We start from the raw sequence: 27776 nt of genomic DNA, 5'->3' as shown, positions 1-27776 counted from the left end.
TGAGACCTTTGCTCCGGTAGTGAAGATGACGACAGTTCGTGTGGTATTGGTTCGTGTGGTATTATTGATCAAAACTCACCGTGGGTGGGGGAATATCCTATAGTGTAAGTTCTAGAATTTCAAGCAAATATCTTTATTTGGAGAGTAGTGATTGGGTTTATCTTGTGTATCAATCCTAAATACGCAATGACAAATAAATTCTTTTCTTGCACATTTCAATCGGAAGGAAATACTTGTCGAATACAAGTGTATAATGGACGTATTCACACTATCCCTTTGTATAGCTCAAGTTTGGGCCATTTGTGCAATTAGCATAAATGGTAGTTGCCCTAAGTTTGTCACTATATAAAGTGACCTAGTAACCTTTTTGTAAGGTTGGTTGTATTATTGTTTCTATTGAATAGGAAGAGTCTTTTGTGCCTCCTCTCTCTCTCTCTCTCTCTATCTCTGTGCACGATCTTGGAAACTGTCATACGCAGGTACTCAACCCCATTCGAATGCTACTTGATCTTCCACATTGACGCCCTTGTCTTCAACATTTGGTATCAGAGCGAGGTCCCTCAACCCGCTGTCGGCCGTCGTCTCAGCCTGCACAGTATTCGGCCTTTCGCTTCATCCTAGTCTGCAAAGCATTCGGTTTCTTGCGTCATTCGAAGAAACAGAGAAGAAAGTAGGCAAACACAAGCTTGAATCTCGCTGCGTTAGATCATCACTCGGAGTAAGCCAGTCGGCTGTACTCTACTTCCTTGATCGTAACTGCTTGAGGTGGGCTTCCTGCACAACGACGACTTCAAGGACAACCCCAGTTCGTGTTTCATTCGATTGGACAATAATCGGAAGGACCAGTCGGTTCCATTGCTCTCACCGTTGCAGTCAACCGAAACCGAATCGGCTTGAAGTACTGTCGGATCGTTAAATCTAGGTTCAACTCGACTAAGACAGTTGTCGGTAGTCAATTCGAACCAAATCCCCGATTCTCCGTAATCAACATCACTTGTGTCCAACTTCGGCTAGAACGACACTGAGTGGGCCAAACCGCTGCACTTCACCAAAGTTCGTAGCCGACTTAGGGCAGAGTCATGACATCAACATCCGGCTCGTCAGAAATGAGTCTACGAAAGTTCGATGGATCGAACTTCAACTTTTGGAAGGAGCAAATGCAGGACTATCTCATAGTCAAGGGGCAAATCGATCCCATCGAAAATGAAGCACCTCCAGAAGGATACAAACCAATTGAGTGGCAGAAGCTGGACAGAATCGTCCGCGCCACGATTCGGATGCACCTATCGGAATCGGTATACTTTACGGTGCAATCGTGTACGACAGCATTCGAACTGTGGAAAACACTGTCGGACACCTACGAAAAGAAGGTCGCTGCAACGAAGATGTTTCTGATCCGGCGCCTCTACAACTTGCGGATGAAAGAATCAAATTCGGTTCAAGCACATCTCAATGAGTATGAAAGCATAAGCTCCCAAATCTCATCTCAGGGGACGGCAATCGAGGATGAACTCAGAGCAATGATACTCATGAGCAACCTTCCCTCATCATGGGAAACTTTCGTCACAACCGTGTGCAACGCGTCAACCACGGCTGTTAAATACTCCGAAGTCACGAGCGCAATCCTGGCCGAAGCAGCTCGGAGAAAGTCTTTCGCCAAAGACTCAACAGACGACGCTTATGTAGTACAAGGTTCGACAGACCGATCGAACATACGAGGAAGAGATTCCTCACGGCAGCCGAACAATCAGCGAAGACGGAGCCAGTCACGGGATAATCGAATCTGCAACTATTGCAAGAAACCCGGACACATCAAAGCCGACTGCCGCGCACTCAAGAACAAGAACGACAAGTCTCAGAAATCAGACAAGAAGAGTGGCCGGCATGAGGAGATCAATTACGTCAGCTTCTCAGCTGATGTGCTACCAAACGACCCGAATATACTATCAATCGAAAATCCAGTCGGATCAGAAGTTCTGCTCACGACTGAAGAATCGAGCACATGGCTCTTAGATTCGGGCGCGTCATTTCACGTGACTCCTCATCGATCCCAATTTCGGCAATATACGATCCGTCACTCCGACTCAGTTCGAGTCGTCAACTCGCAACACTGTGACATCATTGGAATCGGCACATTAGAGCTCAACCTTGCAGGTGGCTCTACACTTGTACTTCACAATGTCCGACATGTACCCGAGCTCTCAAGGCCATTGATCTCAGTCGGACAACTAGATGAAGACGGCATTCGTGCCGGTTTTTCTTCGGGAGGGTGGACACTCCACAGGGGGAACCTCCTGCTTGCTAGAGGACCCAAGATACACTCACTGTATCCGTTACATGTTACGCTCAGAGCGGGTAACCTGTTTTTGGTGGATATTCCTGTGTCATCACTATGGCACAGAAGATTAGGACACCTCAGCAAGGCCGGCATTACGCACCTATCTAGAGCCGGATACATCCCTAAACTCTCCTTCTCGGACCATCAATTCTGTGAACATTGCCAGTATGGCAAACAAGCAGCCGCATCACACCCGACATCAGCACCAAGAGAAACGAGACCTCTCGATTTAGTCCACTCGGACGTCTGTGGCCCAATGCCGCATCAGTCTCTCGGCGGTGCCTCTTACTTCGTCAGTTTTATTGACGATTCGACTCGAAAGGTGTGGGCTTATCCAATTCGCACCAAAGATCGTGTCTTCTCGATCTTCTCCGATTGGCTCGCTATGGTAGAAAATCAAACTGACCGAAAACTGAAATGCTTTCGGACCGACAATGGGGGAGAGTTCAAATCAGAAGAATTCGTCAAATTCTGCCGACAACGCGGCATCCGACGTGAATTTACGGCACCACACAGTCCGGAGCAAAACGGGATTGCAGAACGCATGAATCGGACAATCCAAGAACGGATAGTTTCCATGCTCCAACACTCCGGACTGTCGGATGGCTTCTGGGCAGAGGCTCTACTCACGGCAGTACACATAATCAATATGTCGCCAAGCAGACCTCTAGGACTTCAAATTCCTCAGGAACTATGGATCGGCAGTAAGCCGAATTACGACAAGCTGAGGACCTTCGGATGCGAGGCGTACACCCTTATTCCGAAAGATGATCGCCGAAAACTTGCACCTCGGTCCAGGAAATGCATTTTCCTTGGATATGGATCAGACGGCGAAATGGGATACCGACTCTGGGACCCCGAACACAGACAAATCGTTCGAAGTTCGGACGTTGTGTTGAACGAGTTGGCTATGAATCCATCAGTCGAAACACCGATCGAAGTCCGAAGGGTAACATTTTCCGATGTGCCGACCCTTCAAGAAGGCCCCGCTCTTAACACACGGTCAGCTTCACGGGTAGCTGAACCTTACACTACCGACTCGGACAACTCTGACTCGGCACAGCCGAATAATTCGCTTTCGGACCATCCGACCTCGATACCCGATAGGACCAGTCCAATCATACCTCAACGATCCGAGAGACTGTCGCAACCTCCGGAGAGGTATTCTCCTGGAATTTTCTTCACCGACGTCGGCGAACCGACGTCTTACGAAGAAGCATCGACATCTGTCGATTCAGCCACCTGGCATCTGGCGATGGAGTCGGAAATGCACTCCATTCGGGCAAACAAGACTTGGGATCTGGTCGAATTACCTAAGAATCGACGTGCTCTTCCTTGCAAGTGGGTTTATCGACTAAAAGAGACGTCTGATTCGACCACCCCAAAGTACAAGGCCAGATTAGTTGCGAAGGGCTTCCGACAAGAATATGGCGTCGACTTCGACGAGATTTTTTCACCAGTGGTGAAAATGACAACCCTTCGTTTTCTACTCGGCATAGTGGCAGCCGACAACTTGGAGCTGATTCAGCTAGATGTCAAAACAGCCTTCCTCCATGGTGATCTTGAAGAGGAAATTTATATGGAGCAGCCAAAAGGCTTCGTGGCAACTGGCCAAGAACATCTAGTCTACCGACTCAGGAAGAGTCTATACGGCCTCAAACAGGCACCGCGACAATGGTACAAGAAGTTCGACGACTTCATCCAATCGATCGGCTTCTCAAAAAGCGATGAGGACCATTGTCTTTTTACCAACACAGCTCAAGATGGATCACCCATCTTCCTCATCATTTACGTGGACGACATGCTAATTTCTGGACGCCACGCGGGCGAACTTGCCGATCTCATTCGGCAATTGCGGTTGAAGTTTGCCATGAAGGACCTCGGTCCGGCACGACACATACTTGGCATGAAGATTAGTCGGCATCGCGATAAACGACATCTTTTTTTGTCTCAGACCGACTATATCGGACGTGTCTTGGAACGCTTCAACATGCAATCACCCAAATCTGCTTCAACCCCGCTACCCATGAATCTTCGGCTCTCTCAGCGAGACTGCCCGACATCCGGTCCGGAGGGGGAAGATATGAAGTCGGTACCGTATGCACCGGCAGTCGGCTCCCTTATGTACCTGATGGTCGCGACACGGCCTGATATTTCTCATGCCGTAGGAGTCGTTAGCAGATTTATGCACAATCCTGGCCGATCGCATTGGAACGCAGTCAAGCATGTGTTCAAATATCTGGCTGGCACAAAAGACCATGGCATTCTTTTCGGTCCGAACTCAACCTCAGGCGTAGTCGGTTACACCGACTCAGACTTCGCCAGCTGTATAGACAGTCGGAAATCAACAACCGGATACTGCTTCAAATTCGGCAATGGAGCAATTTCGTGGAAGTCGAAACTTCAGGAGTGCACAGCGACCTCAACAACCGAAGCAGAATATGTAGCTGCGTCCGACGCTGCAAAAGAAGCTTTGTGGCTCGGCCGGCTGGCGCACACGTTTCGACAAGTCGACCATGACTCGGCCCCAGTTGTCTATAGCGACAGTCAAGGTGCTGTTGCCTTGTCGAAAAATCCGGTTCACCACAACGCCTCCAAACATATCGACGTTCGATATCACTTCGTTCGGGACTGCGTCATTTCAGGGAAAATCGGTCTAGAGAAAATATCCACAACCGACAATGTCGCAGATGGAATGACCAAGTGTCTTTCGGCAGACCGCTGTCGGTCCCTTCGGCATCAGATGGGCGTAACGACAAACCAATCCGGTTAGAGCCGGACACAGCGCAGGATGGTTTCAGACAACCGACATCAGTTCCTTAATGATCAGCTTCAACTCTTCCGACCCGACCAGTTCGGCCTTCTGCCTTCGGACCCTGCCGACTCGAACAAAACTGATATGTCCGAGAACCTAGGTTTATACCTGTAATCTTAGATAACCCATGTATACGCCCATTACGGGGGAGTGTCGAATACAAGTGTATAATGGACGTATTCACACTATCCCTTTGTATAGCTCAAGTTTGGGCCATTTGTGCAATTAGCATAAATGGTAGTTGCCCTAAGTTTGTCACTATATAAAGTGACCTAGTAACCTTTTTGTAAGGTTGGTTGTATTATTGTTTCTATTGAATAGGAAGAGTCTTTTGTGCCTCCTCTCTCTCTCTCTCTCTATCTCTGTGCACGATCTTGGAAACTGTCATACGCAGGTACTCAACCCCATTCGAATGCTACTTGATCTTCCACATTGACGGCCTTGTCTTCAACAATACTCACTATTTCTTACATTGTCTAATCATTAGCAAGGTTCTAGTATGTCTTAAAATGCGTAAAACATAACCTTACCAAACCGTAAGGTCCTTACTCAGCCAAAACTAAATCTTAAATAGCCTAGATGTATTATTGGTTGTTCATCAAGCTGTAATGAATAGGATTTATATAAATCTCTATCAATGGATGCAATAAATGTAGAACGTAGAAAAGGGGCTCTTTTGAAATTAATACGTAGAAAGGAGTTTAGAGTAAAGTGATGTATAAAGACATAAATATTAAACAAAATCATTATCACATTATCATCAATGGGCGTTTGGTCTAGTGGTATGATTCTCGCTTTGGGTGCGAGAGGCCGCGAGTTCGATTCTCGCAACGCCCCAGTTTGGCCAATTTTGTGGAGGTTTATACACCTCATTATGCTTGAAGGTTTTTTTAATACTATCAACAACGGTAGGTCCTTCCTTGCTTTTAAATTTCACAAAGGCAAAAACCTTTAATATTTCATGTTCCTATACTAAAGTCAACCACCATTGTGTTGGCATCATTATCCATAACCACCAAATTTATTCATCACAGCATTCATGCCTTGTCGCTAATGTGACCATTATATGATAGAATCTCATGTCCATGAGTATTGGATATCCAACAAGATTTAGGTGAAAGAGTCACATTAGTTTTAAATGTCCATCCGTGTATATTCAGTGTGTGATGGAAGCCATATCCTTTGTTGATAAGCCATCGATCGTTCCACATAATGAGATCCTCTTCACAAAGCTATCAGTTTTGTAGGGAATGTGACCAAGCATCAATGAGTGTATTGTGTGGTCTGTTTTTCTTGATATGTTGGTCAAGGATTATATGGTGCAATAATAGACTTTTAAATGATAGGATAATAGCCCATTTGTATTTCTTCCATCTATATTTATATTGGCATATAGTTATGACTATATTTCCACACAAGGAAAGCTCAAATGCAAGTCTTATTTGTGGGCAATCCTTTTTTCCAAGCATGAAATTAGCACCATGGGCCACGACACCTTGTTTGATAACACCCCATCCTCTTATCATTTTCCTCAATTTCATGTGCAAAGATTGAAATGGTAGAAAACACAAGTACAGAGACACAACATTTAATGTGGAAAACCCGGAAAGGGAAAAACCACGGGAGTCCACAAACTCCTAACTTTATCACTATGGTAGGAGGAATAAATTGATGGGTGGGGGTGGAGCCAAGATTTAATGTGTAAAACACGGAAAGGGAAAAACCACGGGAGTCCTCAAACTTTGAACTTTATCGCTATGGTTGGAGGAATATTGTTGATGGGTTCGAATGTGAGAGGATAGAGAGAGAGAAAGAGATACACATAGAGAATGAGAGGCAAAATCGAGACAAGCACAAGTTCAGGGGTAACTTCACTATATTTTTCCTTTTCATGCCCCATGGGTGGGGGTTTATATATAGTACAAAAAGCCAAATGGGGGTAGTTACATCTACTTACCCTTGTCTCTCACATTTGTACACATGCACACAAATAGCCAAATGTGCATGTGTACACACTCTTCCTCACACTCAAACATTAACATTTCATGTTACACATTACACACATTACCCATTACACCGTAGCTCTTGTTCCTTTCGTTCTTCTTCTTTCTCTCCTCTTTGTTTTCGTGGTTCTGCTTTCTTCTTCTTTCATTCTTTCGTTTGCTTCTTCTCTTCCAATATGCGCTCAGTCCATTATGGTGGTGGTGGTGACCATTGTCTTCTTCCTCCTCTTTCCATCTTTCTCCTTCTCCTTCTCCTTCTTTTTCTTCCTTAAATTGGTGTTTTCTGATGGAATTTGAAGTTTTAATCATGTCAAAACCTTCCTCCTAATTAAGTCAATCTAAAATCAGTTAATTAACATTACAAAGATGAATTCAACCCACAAGCGAGGTCTTCGACCTCATTTGAATTATGAAGAAAACCTACAAATTTTGGAGTTAATAGAACAACCATCATCTCGTCTTCGCAACAAGGTAGAAGTTTTGGTATAATTTAATCAATCATTAGAAGTTTGATAAAGAAGAAGGATGAGGTATGAATATGTGCTCAACAAAGTTGAAAATATAGTAAAAATAGGTTTTAGAGGATCCCCTAGAACCTATTTTTATGCTTAAATTAGAGATACCCTAAATTAGAGGAATGTTTTTATGCTTGAATTTATTCATCTCATCGATTGTTAATTGCATTGCCTCCATCAGGTATTACAGTCTACAAACAAGGCTCGATGATTGGTTGTAGAAATGAATATTTCTGATAATGATTTCAAAGAAACTTGGAGTTGGTTTAGCCAAGATTTAACGTGTAAAACACGGAAAGGGAAAAACCACGGGAGTCCTCAAACTTTGAACTTTATCGCTATGGTTGGAGGAATATTGTTGATGGGTTCGAATGTGAGAGGATAGAGAGAGAGAAAGAGATACACATAGAGAATGAGAGGCAAAATCGAGACAAGCACAAGTTCAGGGGTAACTTCACTATATTTTTCCTTTTCATGCCCCATGGGTGGGGGTTTATATATAGTACAAAAAGCCAAATGGGGGTAGTTACATCTACTTACCCTTGTCTCTCACATTTGTACACATGCACACAAATAGCCAAATGTGCATGTGTACACACTCTTCCTCACACTCAAACATTAACATTTCATGTTACACATTACACACATTACCCATTACACCGTAGCTCTTGTTCCTTTCGTTCTTCTTCTTTCTCTCCTCTTTGTTTTCGTGGTTCTGCTTTCTTCTTCTTTCATTCTTTCGTTTGCTTCTTCTCTTCCAATATGCGCTCAGTCCATTATGGTGGTGGTGGTGACCATTGTCTTCTTCCTCCTCTTTCCATCTTTCTCCTTCTCCTTCTCCTTCTTTTTCTTCCTTAAATTGGTGTTTTCTGATGGAATTTGAAGTTTTAATCATGTCAAAACCTTCCTCCTAATTAAGTCAATCTAAAATCAGTTAATTAACATTACAAAGATGAATTTGTCAGGAACTCTATTAAGGCAGAGAAGGAATTAGTACTAAAGGAAGGATTAGTACTATTGTTGGGGAATAGTACTAAGACAGAGAAGGATTAGTACTATGAGAGGTGTCGAACTTTGAGAGAAGGAATGAGTGAGTGAGAGAGAGAGAGAGAGAGAGAGAGAGAGAGAGAGAGAGAGAGAGAATGATGATGCGAAAGATATATGTATTATATGACGGAAGATATACAACAGTAGTTAGAAGGCTTAAGACTGGCGTTGAACCGATTTGGTTCGAACTAATGCCTTGCGCCTCCTTTTATAGTGTCTTCAGGAATACTCCTGAAGTTTCTAGAATGTTCCAGAGAAATCTGGAATATACATCAATTTCCTAATAAAACCTAAATGAAAATAATATCCTTCAAATTACAACTCATAACCTAATGGTAAAGTCTCGACCCGTGTAACAAAAGGTTATGGGTTCGAGTCTAGTTATGACACTATCCCCCCTTTAAAACGACGAGTTTCACGAGTCGTTTTGGATTGAGGACCCGGTTTCTCGGGATATCGTCGATGGAAGTCTTCTAGAAGAGCACGAGCATTGGTCACATTCTCGATCGGTTCCCAAGTACGCTCGCTGGGACTATATCCTAGCCAATCGACTAGATAGTAGAGCTTGTTGCGAACAATCTTGGAATCGAGGATGGCAGCGACCTCATACTCAGGTCCATCTTCGAGCTCGATAGGAGGTGGAGGTTGTATAGTACGTCCTGGGATAGTGCTCTCGTGATAGGGTTCGAGGAGAGAACTATGAAACACCGGGTGTATCCGAAGTTGCGGAGGTAGCTCGAGACGAAAAGCGACATCATTAATCTTCCCGATAATACGGAAAGGACCTAATCGTCGATAATCCAACTTCTCACATGGGCGAGTAGTCTTGATGTGTCGTCGTAGCAGCCACACCCGATCTCCAATGTTAAAACTGGATGGAAGTCGATGACGATCTGCGTAGTCCTTGTGTGATTGTTGAGCTTGCTGGAGTTGAGTAGATAAATCCGCTTGTATCTTGCGTAACCGCTCCAAACGATCCTCCGCGTAAGGATTTGTGGACACTTCTGGGGTTTCAAGGACACACCACCGGGGATGATATCCCGTATAAGCGTAGAATGGCGTGACTTTAGTCGATGCGTGGATAGCGTTATTATAGGCAAATTCAGCGAACGGAAGAATATCTGCCCAGTCATTCTGATGATAGTTGAGAAAGCACCGCAGATACTGCTCCAGTGTTTGATTTGTTCGTTCGGCTTGACCGTCGGTTTGTGGGTGGTAGCCGGAGGAGAGGTTACAAGTGACCTTCAGCATTTTAAAAAGGTGCTTCCAGAATTTTGACACAAACTGGGGTCCACGATCGCTGATGATATTATCAGGGAGTCCATGATGCCGACATACTTCCCGCATGACAATTTCGGCGGTGTCTTCACTAGATATTTCTTTAGTACATGGTAAGAAATGAGCCATCTTCGTATATCGATCCACCACTGTGAGAATCGCACTGAATCCCTTAGAGACTGGAAGATCTGTAATGAAGTCAAGAGCAATGGATTGCCATGGCTTGCTTGGAATTGGTAATGGTTCTAATAAACCATATGGATGATGTCTTGGCATTTTCGCTCTGCAGCATGTATCGCAAGTCCGAACAAAATCTTCGACAAATTGTCGCATACGGGGCCACCAGAATGATCGTTGTACTAAATCTAATGTTTTAGTACTACCAAAATGTCTTGCTGTATATGTGTCATGGCAGTTTTGTACTACTCGAAGGCGGCAAGAACCATTAGGAACATACAAAAGTTCTTTAAAGAAGAGTAATCCATCACAGTATTTGAATTGCCGATAATCCGTACCTGGTGATTGTGATTGTGAACATGACGCTCGAGAGGGGTCAATTTGTGCTAGTATAGCTTGGGCGAAAGCGTCAGTCTTCAAGTCCTCACGTATAGTATTGGTAATGTCGGAATCCACGGGCATGTCAAAGATCTGTGCTGCTTGCAGTCGTGCTGGACCCAAGATTACTTGCTTCTGGTTATCGAAAGCTGGCTCACCGGGACGTGGTGTTAGATACGAACGCCGTGATAATGCATCTGCCTTCCCTTGGTGCTTCCCCGGACGATATGTAATTTTGAAGTCGAAGCGTGTGAGGAAATGGGCCCACCGAGCTTGACGTCGATTCAGTACACGAGCATCTTGAAAGTAGGCAAGGTTCTTGTGGTCACTGAATACAGTGACTTGATGAGGAGATCCCTCCAGGAAATGCCTCCATTGCATAAAAGAATCAACTATTGCTAATAGCTCTTTATCATGAATTTCGTAGTTGATTTCGGCGGCGTCAAACTTACGGGAGTGGAAAGCCACAGGATGTAGCTTCTCGTCGTTACCCTGTTGTGACAGAATGCTCCCCAATGCGAAATCCGATGCATCAGCTTCGATAATGAATGGTTTTTCCGGATCCACATGACCTAAAATTGGAGCTGATGTAAACGCCTTCTTAAGACTCTCGAAAGCCATGTCCGTCTCTTTAGACCAAATGAATGATTGTCCCTTCCTGGTGAGCTGTGTGAGAGGCAGCACAATTTTTGAGTAATTTTGTATGAACTTCCGGTAGAAATTTGCAAAGCCTAGGAAGCATTGCACATCCCGCACCGAACGCGGAGTGTGCCATTCTATCACCGTTTTGACCTTGGATGGGTCCATAGATATGCCTTCTGAGGAGATGACATAGCCGAGAAACTCCACTTGGTTGCACCCGAAACTACATTTCTCTAACTTTGCATACAGACCATGTTCTCGAAGTCGTTTTAGTACTAATAGTACATGAGAATCATGTTCTTCTTGGGTCTTTGAATAAACCAGTAGATCATCCAAATAGATGATCAAAAAATCATCCAAGAGGTCTCGAAATATATCATTCGCCATGTGCTGGAAGACTGCCGGCGCATTAGTGAGTCCGAACGGCATGACCGTATACTCGAAGTGCCCATATCTGGTGCGAAACGCGGTCTTCCATTCATCTCCTGGTCGGATCCGTACGAGGTTATAGGCTCCTCGTAAGTCGATCTTCGTGAAGAACCTGGCACCGTTGATCCGTTCTAAAAGACTTGAGATAAGGGGAAGAGCATACCTATTTCTTACTGTGACCTTATTCAAGCCACGGTAATCTACAACGAGTCGAAGCGAGCCATCTTTTTTCTTGACGAAGAAAATGGGTGCGCCGGCTGGAGATTTCGAATGCCGAATGAAACCGTTCTCCAAATTCTCCTCTATATAGGCTCGAAGGACTTCTAGCTCGGTTGGTGACAAATTGTAGATCGGCCCCCATGGCGGCTCTTTTCCCGGTTGTAAGTCGATGGCGCAGTCGTACGGCCGATGATGAGGAAGTGTGTTGGCTTGTACTTTATCGAACACATCAGCATACTGACGATACTTCTCGGGAAGTTGAACGGTGGACTCCTCTTTGGTGGTGCTGGAGGGTTGTACTGATATTGCAAAGAGAAACATTTCCTCCTTGCGCCCTTCCTCACGCAACTGACGTAGCGAAATGGTTGCAACCTTCTGGGTAGATCCTTGGGTTTGTCGCAACCGGATTTCCCTTGTCCTCCAATCTATGTCTGGGTCATGTAACTCGAACCATGGTAATCCTAAAACTATGGGATGTTCTGGAATACTAATAATATTAAATGATACTACACATGTTAAGTTATCTAGGACAATATTAACGGGTTCCGACTCTTCTATGATATTACCAGAAGCAATGGGACGACCATCAATGACTACTACTGAGGCTGGACATGGGAGCTTTCTTAGAGATATCTGATGAGCTCGGGCAAAATTCCTATCCATGAAGCAAGAATTAGCTCCGGAATCTAGAAGGGCTAAGGTATGTACTGGAGGGGTACTTTTAGTACTAACTGCTACTTGGACTACGAACACATCACTAACTTGCTTAGAGGGAATGGAACCACTAATGGGCTGCACAGATCTAGGGCTGTCCAACCAAACGGCTCCTATTTTGGCTGGACTTAGTCGTTTAACTCTTCTTCTAATTGGCTAAGGACATCAAATTTGTTTGCGAGATTCGGACTATTAGTACTATTAGGACTATTATGACTATGAGGATTATCAGAGATTCCTACTGACATAGACTCGGGTTTAGTATAGTCAGAACTAACAATGACTTGGTTTACCTGCCTTCTTGGTCTATGGGGACAGTTTATCGCGATATGCCCTGGTCCACCGCAATAAAGGCATAATCGGTTTGTTCGGCGTCGTTGCTTTTCCTCCTCCGATAGCGGCCCACGACGACGTGTAGTGTCAATTTCCATTGGAGTTGGAGTACTTACTGGAGGCGCATTATGTGACTCCCTTTGAAAAGGTTTCGCTACCATTGAGGCATAGGTAGGCTCGGATCTTGCCCTCGGCATCTGAAATTGTCGTTCCGAACGTCGCTCGAAGAGGCGGTTGTCACATCTGACCGCTCGACTGATTGCTTCTGTTAATGATTTTGGCTCTTCAGGGAAAGTCAAGAGTAAATCCTTGACATCGTTGCGTAGACCATAGCGGAACTGCTCCATCAATGCTTGATCATCCCAGGGGATATCGGCGGCGAGTAGGCGGAAATCTGCAGCATATGCGGAGGCTGGACGGTCACCTTGGCGTAATCGCCGGATTTTGTTGATTGCAGTCCTTATGCTGTCAGTATCTCCAAAACATGCTTTAAACTCACTTATGAATTCTTCAAAATTATTTAGTACTGGAGATTCCTTTTCTAGTAGCGGTGCGAACCATGCTAATGCTGAGCCAGTTAACAACGTGCCTACTAAACCCACTCGTGATGCATCGGTGGGATATCGGGACGGATGCATTTGAATAACTAACCGTACCTGGTTAAGAAACCCTCTAAACTGCGATCGCGTTCCATCGAACTTCGTGGGAAGGCCAATCTTGGGTTCTTTATGAATCCCTTGTGCTCCGTGCCCTTGTTGCTGCATTGCTACGATGGTTGCTTCGAGTTGTTGCACGCGTAACGCAAGTTCCCCATGCTGTTGTTGCGTTTGCTGCTTTTCTAAGGAAATTTGCTGAAGATCCCCCAACAAGCGTTGATTTTCTTGTTCCAAAGCATGAAACTTCTCTTTCAAGCATTGAAATTCCGAGAAAACGGATTGATACTCTTCAGCGCTAACGGTGGCCATGGGATGAAGGAAAAGGGAAATAAGAGACTAGTAGGAAAGGAGAGAGACAGAAGGAAGAGGGAGACTAGTAGGAGGAAAATCGGTTCAAACTGTCAGGAACTCTATTAAGGCAGAGAAGGAATTAGTACTAAAGGAAGGATTAGTACTATTGTTGGGGAATAGTACTAAGACAGAGAAGGATTAGTACTATGAGAGGTGTCGAACTTTGAGAGAAGGAATGAGTGAGTGAGAGAGAGAGAGAGAGAGAGAGAGAGAGAGAGAGAGAGAGAATGATGATGCGAAAGATATATGTATTATATGACGGAAGATATACAACAGTAGTTAGAAGGCTTAAGACTGGCGTTGAACCGATTTGGTTCGAACTAATGCCTTGCGCCTCCTTTTATAGTGTCTTCAGGAATACTCCTGAAGTTTCTAGAATGTTCCAGAGAAATCTGGAATATACATCAATTTCCTAATAAAACCTAAATGAAAATAATATCCTTCAAATTACAACTCATAACCTAATGGTAAAGTCTCGACCCGTGTAACAAAAGGTTATGGGTTCGAGTCTAGTTATGACAGAATTCAACCCACAAGCGAGGTCTTCGACCTCATTTGAATTATGAAGAAAACCTACAAATTTTGGAGTTAATAGAACAACCATCATCTCGTCTTCGCAACAAGGTAGAAGTTTTGGTATAATTTAATCAATCATTAGAAGTTTGATAAAGAAGAAGGATGAGGTATGAATATGTGCTCAACAAAGTTGAAAATATAGTAAAAATAGGTTTTAGAGGATCCCCTAGAACCTATTTTTATGCTTAAATTAGAGATACCCTAAATTAGAGGAATGTTTTTATGCTTGAATTTATTCATCTCATCGATTGTTAATTGCATTGCCTCCATCAGGTATTACAGTCTACAAACAAGGCTCGATGATTGGTTGTAGAAATGAATATTTCTGATAATGATTTCAAAGAAACTTGGAGTTGGTTTAGGAAATTTTGTCATCACCAATATTTGAATACAATGAGATTGTATAGTGAAGGAGGAGCCATTTATTGAAATGGCTCTAAATTGTTGGCTTCTTGGAAAGGCTCTATGTGTCAGAACCAAGACAGAGGATGGAGCTACTGAAGAACGATAAAAAGAGATCACCAGAAGAGAGGAATGAAATGATAAGAGAAGAATGAATGTATTAAATTAGAATGAGAATGGATACAAGATGTCATGAGTAAATGAAACCCCATGAGGTTTAGGATGACTTGAACCCGTGACCTCCTAAAGAGGAACACTCAACTCTAGCCATCAGGTTATATATATTTTATGTAAAAATATCATAATTTGGTATATTATAATATTGATAATGTAACCCTATGAATATCCAAAGGGTGCCTTGACCCTTCAATATCCCAAAGGGTGTCAACGACCCCTCAATATCCCAAAGGGTATCATGACCCTACAACATCCCAAAGGGTATCATGACCCTACAAACATCCAAGGGGCACATACTACTCCTATATAAATAGGACATATTGTATTGTTAGAACCATTCTGGTTCAACACTAGTCTTTGGCAAATATTCTAGTTCTTGCTCTTATATATTTTCCTATTATATTAAAAATATAGCCATTGTTCCCTCTTTCTTTTCCTCTCTTGTTCAATCTTCTTTTGTCAAGCTAACTCCTTGACAGTCTGAACCAGGATATCTTCTCTTTTTCTCTCTCTCTTTCTCACCACATGGTGCCACACTAGAATGCAAATGGGAAGCTTTCAAGAAAGTCATTCTCTCATGTACAAACAAATGTTTTTCGACCAACCGCACATCTTGGAAATGCACCAAGAAACTTAGGAAAAAATGGTTTGATAAAGAATGTCGTGAAGCTCGAAAGTGCCTTATGATTTTGGATGTAGTTAAGGATAAAGAGAATTACCAAAAGCATTAGCATGAGTATAAAAGGCTTATTCAAAGAAAGAGAAGAATATGGGAAGTTACTCAACAATTTATCCAAACGCAAGAGAAAGCACATGCATGTGCTAAATTTTGGGGAAATCTAAAGGGAAAACGTGTTGAGAGTTATGGTGACTTAACTCTTCACGACTTGTCTATGCATTGTAAGAATTTATATGAGTTATCTCTTGCCGGAAAGATGATGTGTTATGGTTCTCTTTCACATATGCCTTCCTTCTTTACAATTGAAGATATATGCATAGGACTTAAGAAATTGGCCTCTCGAAAGGCAAGCGATCTTCAATGTATAAAGGCTGAAATGCTCAAATGGACGGGAAAGGAAGCACATATATGGATAAGCGATATGTTTAATGATGCATTGCAACATGGTATGCCGTACGATTGGACTACAAATTGGATCAAACCTTTACATAAAGGTGGAGATATAAATAATGTAAACAATTATCAAACCATCATGGTTGGCTCATTAATGGCAAACCTATTTGGATGTATAATGGAATCAAAGATAAGTGTATGGGCTGAAAAAAGTGGTAAGAGAGCTTATGGACAAGCTGGCTTTCGGAAACACCATAGCACCATTGATCACCTTATCACCCTTCGAGTATTAATGGAGGAAAGTCGCCTTAGAGGTAAAGGTTTATATTGTTGCTTTGTAGACTTCAAGAAAGCTTTTGATATGGTACCTCGTGAGCATCTTTGGAGGCGAATGGAAGAACTTGAGGTGCCAAGTGAATATATGCTTGCAATTTCCCGAATTTATGAGAAGGTTATATGTTGTGTGTGCATGAAAGATAAACTTTCAGATTTTTTCAAAAGCACTATTGGTGTTAAGCAAGGATGCCCACTCTCACCAACACTATTTGGTCTATGCATTGATGAATTGGAAGAAATGGTTACCAAGTTTGCAAAGGAAGAATGTGTTGAAGAAGTTGCCATTGGGAATGTTGTGATTATGCTTTTGCTATATGCAGATGACGTAGTGCTTTTTGCAAATACTTTAGGAGATGCACAAAAGCTTATGAAGGCATTGGAAAAATTTTGCATGCATACTAAATTAAGTGTCAATAGCTCTAAAACAAAGATTATGCTTGTGAAGAGCCAAAAAAGAGATAAACCATGCATTATGTACAACAATGAGCCACTTGAATGTGTGGAAAGCTTCAAATATCTTGGCCTTGAAGTTCCTTCAAATCATAGATGGAATGAATGTGCTACACGCCGCTTAGAGGCGGGCAAACGAGCATACTATGCATTTGAGAACACATGCAATCTTGGAGATATTAAGTGTTGGGTCCTCAAGAAATATCTTTTTGACACTTTGGTGACACCAGTTCTTCTCTATGGGGTGGAAGTATGGGGCGGTAGCATCCCTAAGTCTATGTGGAAAGAGTTTGAAAATGTCCAAAAGCATTTTCTTACCAAGTTTCTACAAGTTAAGAAACAAACGCCCTACACCCTCCTCCTCCTTGAGACGGGATCGCTTCCCATTGAGATCATGGCCATGGAAAGGGTTGTTGAATACATGCTTAAGGTTCAAAAAAGTCCCTCACATCGACTTCCTAGAATTGCGTGGGAAGCAAGCAAAAAGATCCAAAAGACGCATAAAAGCAAAATTTTGTGTTCCGGTTGGATGCAAGATATAGAAAAATGGTTTGGTAGATGGGATGCGAGACACTTGCTTCATGATGCATCATTAGATTCCTCTGTAAATGAGGCATTTTTGCAACGCCAATGTATCATGACATGGGACAAATGTGGAGGCTCACGCTTCACACATTATACTACACATGTTGCACCTAACTACAAAACCATATTCTTTGCGGAACGGGGAAATCGTACACATCCATACATGTTAGAGCCCATACCGTTATCTGCCATTCGAACCATTGCTTCCATGCGACTTAGCTCACATGCATTGCGATGTGAAACAGGGCGTTGGGGTACAAGTGATGAGAGTGGTCGGTTATGCACACTTTGCCCTAAACAAGTTTGCGAGTCTGAGTATCACACTTTGATACAATGCTCTGCCTTTGATCATATTCGACCATGCTTTCCACATCTCTTCGATCGAGCCCAATCTTTGCATGAATTCCTCTCACAACCACAATGTGCACTCTCGATTGCAACATTCATTGGTAAAGTTCTTGAACATCGAGAGTCACTACTCACTTTCACACGTATCATGTGAAATGTAATATTTTTGGTCTCATAGGTCATATTTGATCTCCGAAGACGATAATATAATCTATCTATCTATCTCTCTCTCTCTCTCTCTCTCTCTCTTTCTTGAGAATCCTATCAAGTGTTATCGTCACCGATAGCAAGCAAGAGTATGTTCGAGTCGTCTCTGAGCTCGAGCATCTCACAAATAATTTTTTGGCTCTAGAGCAAGAGAATCAACGATTTCTTGGAGATTTACAACAAGTAAGCATAGAAAAGGCGCAACAATATGACGAGTTATCAACACGTGTATTGTAACTCGAAACAACATTGCGGTCTCTTCATCAACAAGCTTTGATGCAACAAAACTTTCCCAAACAACCAAAGATTTGTTTGCTTGGGAGGTTCGATGGTAATCGATCATAATTTCAAGGATTTTTAAATAAGGTGCGTCTAGTAATTCATATGCATCCTAATAGACATCCAACTGATACAACTCGAGTTGGACTAGTAGGAACCCTCTTAACAGGAACAACATTAGCATGGTTGCACCACTGCTAGAAAAGAAATCTCCTCTCCTTCAAGACTTTGAAGGTTTTATTAAAGACTTTCAAGCAAACTTTGGACACACTGATAGTGTCAAAACGGCGACCAATAAAATTTGAAGACTGCGTCAAGGGGATCATCTGGCCTCCGCATACGCCGCAGATTTCCGCCTCCTAGCTTGTGATATTCCATGGGATGAAGAAACATTAATGGATCATATTCGCCATGGACTACGAAATGATGTAAACGATTTGTTATTAACTTTCTACGAAGATCCAAGATCTCTTACAGAAGCAATAAGTCGTGCGGTGCGATGTGACAATCGTTTATTCGAGCGACGTTCAGAACGTCCACTAATGTCACGACCAAGAACGGATCAAACATATGCTTCAGTAGTAGCCTCGACACCTACAAGCACTACCCAAACTTCACACATGATTCCATCAACGTGTCCAAGTCCAATGGAGATCAATGTAACACGTCATCGAGGGTGTTTGTCTAAATCTAAGAAACAACGATGCCGAGCAAACCGTCTATGTTTCTATTGTGGTTGTCCGGGACACATAGCAATCACCTGCCCACATAGGCCAAAAGGACAAGTAAATCAAGTAAGTACTAGTGAGAAACTTAATTCCAATTCCCCAATTAGATTATCTATCCGTAGTAGTCCGACATGTCTAGGCCAATCCAATAGTTTTGAGGTCTTGAGTCAACTTGATGAGATATTAAACGAATAAGACCAATCAAAATCGGTGCCATTTGGTTAGACAAACCAGAATACGTAACGTCGGCCCCAAGTACCGGTTCCATTTTATCGAATCATGTTAGTTGAGTTTTTTCAGCACAAGTTGAGCTTAGCACTTCTAGGGGTCATCGAGTTCTTGCATCTGCTCTCTTAGATTCAGGAGCCAACTCTTGTTTTATGGACAAATAATTTGCTTTATCCCAAAATATCCTTTTGAGAAACCTCCCTTGTCCTACATCCGTTGTACTCATTGATGGTCGCCCTATTGCATCTGAGGATATAATCGAAGCATCGGAGCCAATTCAAGTAGTCCTTGGTAGCTTTTCTTGTGTTATTTCCTTCAATATAATTAGTAGCCCTGAGCATCCTGTTATCCTTCGTTTGCCTTGGTTTGAGCTTCATAATCCTGACATTGACTGCAGAAAACCAGCAATCAATTATTTCCAGCAGAAACCTGAGTCCAATAGCTTTGTTACTACCAACCAAGATTCAAAACCTCACCAAATCTCGCTCATATCTCTACAAAACTTATGAGAAGACGAGCGGAAAAATGAAATGTTTGTTTTTGCAGTAACGGCAAATCCATCCTCTAGTTCACAAGGGGCATGTACTCACCTCCCTACTAATTACTTGAATTTTGAAGACATCTTCAACAAAACTAAAGCTAGTTCTCTTCCAGGCCATTGACCTTATGATTGTCCGATCGACCTACAACCTGGGAAAGAGCCACCATGGGGCCAAATATATAATCTATCACCTTCTGAACTAAGGCCCTTCGAGAGTATATAGATGAGCACCTAGCAAATGGATTCCTTCGACATTCTAAAAGCCCTGCTGGTGCACCCATATTCTTTGTCAAGAAGAAAGATGGGTCATTATGATTGGTCGTAGATTATGGAGGTTTAAACAAAATGATAGTTCGAAATAGATATGCTCTACCCTTGATATCGAGTTTACTAGAGCGTCTTTGTGGAGCTAAAGTTTTCACAAAGCTAGACCTTCGAGGCACATATAACCTTGTTCGGATATGTCTAGGAGACGAATGGAAGATAGCATTCCGTACTCGATATGGACATTTCGAGTACGGTTATGCCTTTTGGTCTCACGAATGCGTCCGCAGTTATTCAACACATGGCGAACGATATTTTTCGCAACTTCTTGGATTCATTTACCATAGTATATCTTGATGACATCTTGATCTACTGAAAAAGTCAAGAAGAGCATGACACACATGTCCGCCAAGTCCTTCAATGCTTACGAGAATACGGGCTCTATGGCAATCTCGAGAAATGTAGCTTTGATCAAAACCACGTGGAGCTTCTAGGGTATGTGGTTTCACAACAAGGTATATCTATGGATCCCTTAGAGGTGCAGATAGTTCTAAATTGGGAAACACCTTGCCTAGTGTGTGATGTTCAGTGTTTCTTAAGATTTGCAAATTTTTACTGCAAATTTATCAAGCTCCTCGAACATCGTGATGCCTCTCAGGGAGCTTACACGAAAGAACAAGTCGTTCACATGGAGTTCGAATGCGGCCAAAGCTTTTGAAAACCTAAAGAGAGCATTCACTTCTGTTCCTATTCTACTTCACACTAACTTAGAAAAACCCTTAACCATCGAGGCGGATGCGTCTGATTTTGCACTAACACGTTCGCGTTCACAAGTGGAAGGATCGCGCATAAATGGAAGGATAAGGGTAATTTTAGGGGTTTTTCAATGATTTTACAAAACACATTGATACCAGTATCATACAAGTTCAAACATACTATGAAAAAGGTTAAAAATCCACTATTTTCGTGATTTAGAAGTAACTAAAAAAAAACGAATTTCAAAAACGTACATTCTCAATTTATATCACAAACTTTACAACCAATGTTATTTTATAAGAAACGATTTTTGGGAAATCATAAGAATTCAAAACACATGATTTTATATTACTCAATTTGTTACAAGCGGAATGTAGTTACACTTAATAGCCAAATATACATTCATGATAGAGTCCTTTACGGAGAATCACTACTATAACTAATATACAATGACGATTCCTCCTCATCATCCTCGGATGTACCAATCAGTGCATTATCTTCATCATAAACCAAATGGTTTGACTCTAGATTATATGTAGCAGATCTCGTTTGCCTTTGACTCGAGCCACCTTGTAGACCTGGTAATTTTTCTTTTATTATATCTATTGTTGACTTCCTTAATCGTCCGGCTTTTGTAAGTGTGAAGTCGTACACGATGATATCCACATCAGAGATATCAAGGGTCGAGGTGTTACGAATGTTTCGCTTCCTCTTCCTACCTCCCCTTCTTGTTTGGCATTCAATCATCTCCAATGTATACTTACCTGTAAAAGCATTTGCACTTCTAGTGTTGTACCAATGAACATTTATAGACTTGATCGTGTTTTCTATTTCATGCATTAGCACTTCTAGAATTTTACCAACCCAAAATTGGTGGCCATGTGAGTTCTCATCAGCCGGCGTTGCAATCAACATCCCCGCGGTGAGCTCTTGCAAATTTCCTTGCCATCTAGCTTCGGCTGCTTTGGTCATCCTTGGTCCCACATAAATGTCTCTTTGTTGTGGATGGACCAAGCTGTCATTAATCGCATTTACTAGTCGCTCCGGACTTCTATTTACGCGATCATGTTGCAGCGACCATGTGAATGGCGTTTCCAAATTCCAATTATCAACAGATACACAATTGTCTATAATTTCATTCTGATCGCTATAAAATACATCCCACCATGACATGTCTTGTTGTGCGGCATATTTCTTGGCGGCCTCAATATGCTTTCTTTTTTCTTCTAAGGCTTGGAGCCATGACCGTTTTTGTTCTGATACCAAGTCGCTCTGCAACTGTCCTTTCTTCTCAATTGGCATTTGCTTAGCTCCATGGACAATTGTACTCGGCATACAAAGTAATAACTGGCAACCACCTTCAGGTTCCCATGTTGTAGAAGATGAATATTGTTTAGCATACAAAAGTGTAGAACCACTTATTCCATTTTTCTTTATCAAAAAAATGTGATTGAAACTTATATTGTTAACTGAGCAAGCACTTTAACATTCCCACCACCCCCATCTAATATATATCTCTTAAAGTCATATACCTCCTTCAAGTGTAACACTTTTGGGCGTGGTGTATATGCATCACAAATGACATCAAATAGTTTAGGTAAAGTGAAAGCATCATGCCGAGACAACTGTCTGGAGAATGTGCTAAACATCTGATCTATATGGTCATGTGTGTGGCCAACCAAAAGGAAATTGACTTTCACTTTCCTAAACAATTCTAGGTTGACCAACATACTTAGATAGCCAAATACAATTGAATTTTTGTTCTCTCTAGCAGTATTGTCCAATTGAATGTATAGAACAGGGGGGAAAGGTTGTCCCCAAGACATCAAAACTCGGTGAATCACTGTAACTGTTAGGTTAGGGTCATTGTGAACATTGGGGTAAGTAATGAAGACGTGAGGTCGAACAGACCTATTATAAGCCAAGCATCCCACCAAGTGCATTTGAACAAGGAACTCATCATTGACATCTTTGGGGAGCCTCCGCATATGCGGCAAGCATGTCTTCTTCTGGTCCATGCCATCTATCATTAAGCACATGTATTGTTCAGGCCTCTTCAAACACTTCTCTCTATGATGCATCGCCTTCCTTCGTTCTAAGGATTGTGCCTCACGATGCTCTTGTAGTAACTTCTTACTCGTATCCTTTTCCATTGATGTCTTTGCACCTTTAGCCAAACTTTTAAGATTTGCACAAATGGAGCAATACCCCATACGTACTTTACGAGGAATAATAACATTTGAAAACCGAGCTCTCCATAATCTTGTGAATTGGCTATAGGTGATAGACTTATTACGTGAGCCCAGCATTTCAGATCGATAGACATCATAAACTTCCCGACGGGTATAATTATCCGAAAGATGCATCCTACCTGTAGTGGGCATTACTTCACAATTTAACTGAAAGTAAGTTTTCATCCAGCCAATAGCTAGTCTTCCAATTGCACCTTTCATACTTGGAACCTCTTTACAATTGAGCATCTGATCCCCGCTAAGTAGACGTTGTTGTACTCTATGTAGCCGCATGTTACTAACACATAACGCAATTTTGAATGCAACTCTACATATCTGTTGCGCATGGAAGATATAATACTCGAATGATACTTTGATCCCCGTACATTTGTCAGATACTAGTTGCAAAGGTGATCCGAGGTAAGTGTCATGCTCATCACCGGTCATCGAAAAATAGTATCGCCTTAATTCTCACAACTTTGATTTTCCAATCATAGACATACAACCACGGGCACAACATATTTTGTTGACATCAAATCCAATCTGTTTATCTGATGTCACCAAGCTAAATCTAGCCAGACGAATTCTTCGTGGGATTCTTCTAATATGCATAGGGCTCCCAGATTTCTCTTCCTGCATAGAGGTTGGTGTAACCTTGTTACAGTCTAATTCTCTGTTCTGACCATCGCCAATGTTATTCAATGTTTCCTGGGCACTTCCTTCATTCTCGGTATCTTTATTAATATCGTATTCTTCAATAGAGAACTCTTCACATGTGTCATTATTTACATTCCCTGTAGATGAGCTCAGACAATATTCTTCGATAGAATATGGTGAGTCGGTCGACAGACAATATTCTTCAATCGAATATGGTGACTCTGTTGACAAACAATACTCTTCAGTAGAAAACGATGGGTCTGATGACAAACAATATTCTTCAATCGAGAACGGTGAATCTTCACTCATGGCTTAAGGTCTAGATAGGGCTCTCTAAGTTATACTCCTCTCTAAACATATACTCCTCCCTAAACATAAACTTCTCTCTAAACAAAAGCCAAATCAATAGAATGTCTATATTATGTAATATTCTATTAATACAATACATCTAAAAATTATTTTTAATAAAGTAATTTTACTTAAATTATCAATCATTATATAAACTAGATCTAAATGATGTTAAATCAAGTAAAATATAAAACTAATCAATAACAAGCCTTGAATATGTTGGATTAATGTTAAAATCATTGGCTAATTAATGGCACCCATTTTGATATAGAACGTCTCACGCATTGGTTCTTTAATGCTCACCATTTTAAATATTAGACTTATCAATCATTGGTTAATTCATGCCCACATCTTTAATACATAACATTTGAGAGTCATAAAAATTGTTGCTTTTAGTAATCAATCATTGGTACATTCATGAACCTCTATCATTGTCTCCTTCATAACCTTTGAAGTCATTGTAGGTTGTTATGACTATAAAAGATTGATCAATATGTTAGTTTGACTTTGTAATCATTAATACAATCATAAGTTACTCTAGTTAATGTGACTATGGTTACCAACTAACTATCCTCAAAGTTACCAACATTGGTTAAGGTGACTATGGTTACTTTAACCAATGTGTTCAATCCCTATAAATAGGAAGACCTCGTCATATTTCACTCACCAGAGCGTACAGAGCGTACAGAACGTAGAGAGCACACAGAGCACACAAAGCACTCAGAGCACAAAGCACGAAAGCGCGATCTCCGCCTCCACTTCAACACGATCAACCATGTCTTCAAAGAGAATCGAGCGCGAGGACTCCAGGTAGGCCTCTGACACTGTGGACATTTTTGTAAATATGTTTCGTTTCTCAAGAACTCGATACGGCGTATCGAGTTCGTGTATAAATATTTTGTATTGTATACATGAACTCGATACGCCGTATCGAGTTCCTGTTTAAAGTGTAGGTTTTAAACACGAACTCGATACGCCATATCGAGTTCGTGTTTAAAGTGTGGGTTTTAAACACGAACTCGATACGCCGTATCGAGTTTGTGTTTAAAGTGTAGGTTTCAAAAAGAATCTCGATACGCCGTATCAAGTTCGTGTTTAAAGTTTGAATTTTAAAAAGGAACTCGATACGCCGTATCGAGTTCCTATTTATAGTGTAGGTTTTAAACAGGAACTAGATTTTTGAATATGTTACTGCTCCTGGAAACTGTTCTTCATTATAATATACAACTTCAATCTACGTGACTGTCTAAGTTATGTTTTTGCATATACTTTCTTAAATAGGTCGTTTGAGAACCTGTCGGACTGACCCGTGAAGAAAATTAAGCTTCGCATACAAGGTTCTCCAATCGAAGCCCAGACCAAGGTAGCTCCTGAGACCATGAAGAGAGGAAAAAAGCTTCTCTTTAACGAAGAGACAAAATCTCAGCCACATAGTGATGTTAGCCAAAAGAAACTTGTCGCCGCTACTGGAGGCGAAGACCTTCCAGACCGAGATCTAACGGACAAGGAATGGTGTATGCAATATGTCGACTCAAAGAAAAAAGTCGTATTGTATACAACAAAGAAGAAGGGTGAGGGGCAGCTTGGAAAAGAAACCCCATTTATGTATGGCCGTATTCTACGATTTGACTACAAAGATGCAGATTCGGCCAACATACTGGTAATGATAGAGTGCTCCAAGGGGGTACGTAAAGTGTTCCTTTCAGAAGACCTTTTAGTAAAGGAATCTTGTGGGCCTGAAGTGTTCAAAAAAGCACTTGATAACTCACAAAACCTGATTGTTACCTTGAGGCCTTATATACAAGGCCATGTAACTCTAAGAGATGAAGAGCCCTCCCCCTTGAAGGCCACAAAAAATGTATCCAAAGTCCAGTCAAGACCAGCCAAGAAGAAGACAACGAAAATGTTGGATACGGATTCAACAAGTGAAAATGAAGAAGAGGATAATAAGGGGACGCCAGGAGCCGAGCTGGCCTCGGGTGTTTTGTCATCCGAGCAGAATAAAATAAGGAGAGAGTTAATGCAACGGAAGCTGGTCAGGAAAGGGCAAGTATTTAATTTGCCTATAACACACATCCATCGGCCCCCTATTGATGAAAAAACAGGTCGAAGACCACTTGAGATTAGAGAGCCTCACCGCATGCATGTTCAAAATCTCAAGAAAAAAATGAAAATTAATCCTCATGCCACTGTGGTGCCTTTTATTGTTATGGTAGATCCTGAAGAATGTGAAACCATTGAAGATTTTGATATCAGAAAGCATGATCAATATAATTATTTTGTCATTGGTGTAATTCAAAGTTCTAATCTTGATTTCTAATTTTACAGTCATAAGGTGTACATGAAGATCCAAGAAGTTATGATGAAACAACTTGGATGTATAACTTGGGAACAAGTGACCGAGGATTATCCTCTAACGTCTTCGTATAAGGCGTTATCAGAGTATTTTATTGCATTCAAGGATTGGGTTAGTATTCATGTTTTTTCATTACCCTTTCATCATATGTAGAGCTTGTATAATAATACCTGATGTCCTATTGCTTCTATTAGAAACCGTGTCGAGGCAAGAAACAAGGAGAAGTTAAGGATATACACGATTTCCCTACATCCTTCCTTGCACATCTTGAGCGAGCCAGAAAAGAAAAGGATCGTTGCTTAGTCAAGGCGTACGAAATGGAGGAAGATGGCTCGTTTAAAAAATTTAGCCACAAAAAAGATATTACGAGAGATCTTTACTACAATGTGGTTTGCGGTGATGTCATCGACTTGATCCAGAAGGTGCCAAAGAAGGAATATACGCTAATGATTGCGGATATTCCTTACGGATTTCGAATGGCTGGGTCATCATACGACGATGAACCGTTTAGGTTTAAACAATTGGAGAAGATGGTCAAGGATTTCGCTGAGCTAACGACCGCATCCTTGTGGCGAATAGTTGTCTTTCATAGTATGGACCAAGGGTACTCGGTAGCTCAAGCTTTGAGATCTCGTTGCCATGGCATCGAGAACCTTGCATGGTAAGGATTATTTATAGGTGTCTTTCATTATATTGCAATTCTTAAGGTTGTTGAATCTATTCTTAACTCGATGAATTATTTTTTATAGGATCAAGATCAATGTAAATAGAGGGCCAACTTTTCGGTTCGTTAATGCCATTGAATACATAACGGTTGGCTACTTCGATGAAATTAAAAAACAGAGAATCAAAGAGCATTCTAATGAAGTGGGAGGTTAAAATCTGTTGGTATATCCAGCAGTGACTCGGAAATTGCGACATGTCACCACGACAAAACGGGGACTTGTCAACCCATACCAAAAACCTCAACGACTTATGATGCGCTTGATCGAGATGTTTTCTGTCGAAGGAGACTGGATATTAGATCTCTTTTCTGGCACAGGTATTCCTCGAACTAGGGTAACGATCTTGAGATAACCAATCACTTTTTTTTCGTTTGACAACTAAATCTTCTTGTTACTTACATCATAGGAACTACGTCAGCATGTGCATTGAAGCTGTTTAGAAATACAGTTGCATTGGAGAAGGACGAGGACCAAGTTATATTTATTAATATGCGGATTAAGGCTTTGTGGGAGTGCCCAGACCAGGATGAGGAGGTCGGTGCAAAGAACCTCGCCAATACAGAAAGGTTTCAACCTGCTTCGCGAGAGCCTATTCCTCCGTTAGCCGGCGAACCG

At 41.8% G+C, this 27776-nt stretch overlaps 1 non-coding gene across 1 annotated transcript; it reads left to right on the top strand.

Annotated features, from left to right (window-relative positions):
• Positions 1-5918: 5918 nt before the first annotated feature.
• Positions 5919-5990, top strand: TRNAP-UGG (transfer RNA proline (anticodon UGG)). The gene has a single exon. It is a non-coding gene; the product is annotated as a tRNA-Pro (tRNA).
• The last annotated feature ends 21786 nt before the right edge of the window (positions 5991-27776 follow it).

The sequence above is a fragment of the Azolla caroliniana genome, unplaced genomic scaffold, assembly GCF_043228905.1.
Source record: "Azolla caroliniana isolate FFs.n. ecotype wild unplaced genomic scaffold, voAzoCaro1.0.p SCAF_13, whole genome shotgun sequence".
Lineage (NCBI taxonomy): Eukaryota > Viridiplantae > Streptophyta > Polypodiopsida > Salviniales > Salviniaceae > Azolla > Azolla caroliniana.
Note: the sequence above shows the minus strand (reverse complement) of the source record. Positions and strands in the feature narration are given on the sequence as shown.